Below are 4,071 nucleotides of genomic sequence, written 5' to 3'. Positions count from 1 at the left end.
GTCTGGTAAGCTTGATTGATTCATACCCAGTTGATTCGTGTCTGGTTGGCTGAGGGCTATTTGGTTTAGAACTAGTTGGTGGATGATGGGTTGGCAGACAACTGGTTGGCCAATGACTAAGTGCCTTCATGTAACAGGAGCCCTTAACTACAGTGCTGTGGTGGGAGGCTGTAGGATGTTTCTATTTTTTTCTCAACTTGATTCGTTCTTTGAGATACCCTTCTATCAAGATGAGAATGGGAAAAATAAAGGAGTGCTACCTAAAGAAGATTACTGATGCCTCCGATTTGCTGGAGTTGACCTTACCAGCTATCACAGCTGTAGGCTTGGCTGGGTTTCAGGTTATCATCTGGCCTTTCCCTGCCAACAGGCTGGTAGTGAGGGGAAGAAGAAAATGAACCTGGGAGAGTATTACTGCTTCACCACCTTGCACCATCACTGCATCACAGTGATGAAGTCATAGTGCCCTTATTTACGTGTGTGAGTGCTCCCCCACGTGGTGGGGGAGGGGCGAGGCAGGGGTCGCTACACCATTTTATTTCCTCCTCCCAAGAGCTTAAGAGGCTGAAGCAGAAAGCTGGGAGGAATCTCAGAGCATATGCTTGACACCCTAATAGTGTCCACTGTTTTAACCAACAAATGTAAGGATATTTGTCCTAACCCATTCTGTTTTCCCCATGCCCCAGCCCTGAAATAATTCACTTCCTATTTCTGTTCTGACTTCCACTTATTACCTTTTCCCCACACCATAGAAAGTGGAATGCTTAAAAGCGTTCTCCTATTGAGGTGCTCAAGTCCCTAATGAAGAAAATATTTGTTTACAAATAATTAAGAATAACTATGGCTACTATTTATTGAGTTATTTTATGACCTAGGTTCAGTGGGAGGCACTTTGCATTTTGTCATTCAATCCCACAGCAACCCTATTATCCCCAGTTCTAAGGAAACTGATTCATAAGATTTGGCAACCTAACCAAGACATGAACAGTTGGCAAAGAGCCTGAATTCAGACCCACGTCTATCTGATTCCAACTCCAGGGTTTTTACCATCACACTATCCTGCTCCTTACACATGCTATGCTTATTCTCCACCCCCCACATCTGTAAGATCAGGTATATTGTCCATTCACCCCATCCCCCCTCGCAGAATTCCTTCTCCCATCTTTTTATCTGTTGGCTCACTTCCTCAACAATGTATATTATATAACTGGTGCTAATGTTGTAGATGGAGTGTCTTTTATTTTCTAAACATACCAGAAAACATTGGTTGAAGCTGTGAAGTCTCACACTTTGCGAAAAGGTCTTTAGGTATGCATAACTTATTTAATCATCAAAGCAACCCTGTGAGATATATACTCTTGTTCCCCATTTTTATCAATAAAGAAACTGGAACTTAGAAAGATTAATTTTCCAAAATCTAATACATGCCAGAATGGGGAGAGTCCAAAGCCCATCCCATAGATGGAAGGTTCGAATAGAACTAAAGAGTACAATCACCATTTTGCCTATACTAGCTATAAATGAAAACTAGAGAGCCCACCTTCTTAGCATGACAGACAAATTAAGTCACATTGCAGAACTATGCCAAACCCAACACAAATTAGATGTAGATACATTCCTGATCTTGATTGACCTGTAATAACAATGAGAGCTAAAATTTTATGAATGCTTCCTGTGGTGTTAGGCATGGGTCTAAGGAGCAATTTACTTATATTAGCTCACTTAATGCTCACAATAATCCAGTGAGGTAGATTATATTATTATGTTCATTTTTCAAGTAAAGGAACTGAGATTCAGAGAGGTTAGGTAACTTGATTTAAGTCACACAACTGAAACTCCAGACAAAATAAGGAAAACCCAGTTCTCATTTTGGCTTTTCTGAAATGCCAGAAAAGAGGTGAAGGAATTTTGCTGTTTGCTTTACAAAATCAAATCACTTTCATAATTTATTGTGGGGATGAATGACGTTGCTTTTTTGCTTTATAAGAGGAGGAGACGTGTTAGGTTTCTGGCTGATGCCTTAAAGGGGTAAAATTAGAAATTATAGTTTAGTGATCTAGAGTTGTTAACAAGTTTCTTTTGTACTTTGGCTCATGAACTTTCCATCACTTGAAGGTGATTTAGGTGCTAGTTTGTTTTTAATTTTTAATGTTTTTTTTATCATTATACAATGGTGATTTTAAGGGGACACACAAAAATGCATATTCTTGCTCACAGTTACTTATTAACACAACTTGTTCCATCTTAGAAACAGAAGGAGACTGTCTCCATCAGCCATGCAAATTATCTCCACACTATAACTGGTATATTATCAGGGAAAAAATAGTTTTTTGCAATATTTAAACAAAAGCATCAATAATAAGTCTTTGCCACAAGGTAGAAATGTAATCCAGTTTAGAAACAAAGTCTAAATGATAAACATTGTAACCTTGTTTATATTTAATAAAGGTGTACATATTATTTAAATTTCAGGTTTTTATCATTTCCAGATATTATCAGAAATTTTCTAAAATATAATCTTAGTCTTAACATACAGATCTTTTATTACAGATCTAGTCTAGGTGGTAAATTTTGTAAGCCAATACGTGCCAAATTCTAAGAATTCAAAATGTGTGTTCATGGTCTGCTCTACCAAAATGTTTTTAATTTAGTATGATGTATAAGCCATCTCCCATAGGTGTAAAAACATGGATATGTTTATGCACTTAAACTCTAATTGCTACAATACATTAGACCCCCTTTTCTGAAGATGCTATGTAAAATCCAGCATTCGGAATTCTGACCCCAGCTTGGTTTCATCTAAATGAATATTCACAATTGAGAAAGACATTTATATAATTTTCATCTATAGCAAGCAGACAAATTTGTTGGAATCTCCCTGTACCTCAGAGCCCATCTTTTTCCTGTCCCTTTTAAGTTCACAAGCTTTTTATTTTTACCCCTGTAAGATGCAAACAAACAAAAAGAAAGAAAAAGAAAAAGCAGGAGGTGGGGAGTGGGGTGAGGAAGCACTTAAGGCAAGGAGAACAGAACTAACATATGTGGATATTTTCTGAAATGAAAACTTAAGACATTCATCAATTAAAAGATTAATATTTTATAATATTTGCTGTATTTTATTTTATTAAGAATACATGCTCATTGTAAAACATTTGGAAAATATCTGTAACAGACAGACAAAAAATTACCTCTAGATTTTGCACTGGTTAAAATTGAGCACATCCAAGAATATGAATTTTCTTCCTTTCCAGATATTATCAGCAAATTTCCAATTAAGGGAAAATCATGACTTTGCTTATGCTGTCTCTTTGCTTAGCTGAGGGTGTAGATCATGGGTGCATGGCTTTTTTGTTTAGAAAAGTTCCCCAACAGTAACCTTATGTGAAAGGCAAGATGAGTCCAGCCAGAGCCTAGTCTGGGATGAGGACTGAGAATTAGATTTCTTTGCATATAAAAAGAAGAACTTGGATTTTTTTCCAGGGAGCAATCTGGAGAAAGAGGCTGGGTGTTTCAGGAACTAGGAAAAGAGAGATTAAATGGAAATGAAGAATTCTTGGCTTGAGGAGCAGTACCTGGCCAAATGGTGGTAGGCTAAGGTCTAGGGCACAAGATAGCCACTAAATGTTCTCTTTAAGATATCAGTATTCAGTTTTAAATTGTTTCCTATTAGATGCTGTATGGAAAAACACTTACCAGTAATTTAGTGAAAGTCAGTAGACTAGCCTTGGTGGTTTGGGGCCATGAAAATGGAGAGATGAAGGCTACATGCCTGACAGAGGTGCTGAAAGAAGACAGCAGCTGCAGGAGTTGAACCCAGGGACTGGGAAAACTGAAGCTTGGACTAATTCATGAACAGGTATCTAAGAAGAAGGTTACCCTAGAGGAAGAGGGGTGGGTAGCGAGCTAGACCCTGCCGTTACCTAGGGTAGGAACTCAAGACATTTGGTTATTACAGGAATAAATGGTTCCAGAAGACTGGGAGACATTTGGGTTACCTAAGAAATGCATAAAATAGAAATTAAAAACCTCTCAGAGTCCTATCTGTACATAACCATTTTTTACATTTCAATG

This window comes from Globicephala melas, chromosome X (genome assembly GCF_963455315.2).
Source record: "Globicephala melas chromosome X, mGloMel1.2, whole genome shotgun sequence".
NCBI classification, from domain to species: domain Eukaryota; kingdom Metazoa; phylum Chordata; class Mammalia; order Artiodactyla; family Delphinidae; genus Globicephala; species Globicephala melas.
This window is presented reverse-complemented; position numbering follows the sequence as displayed.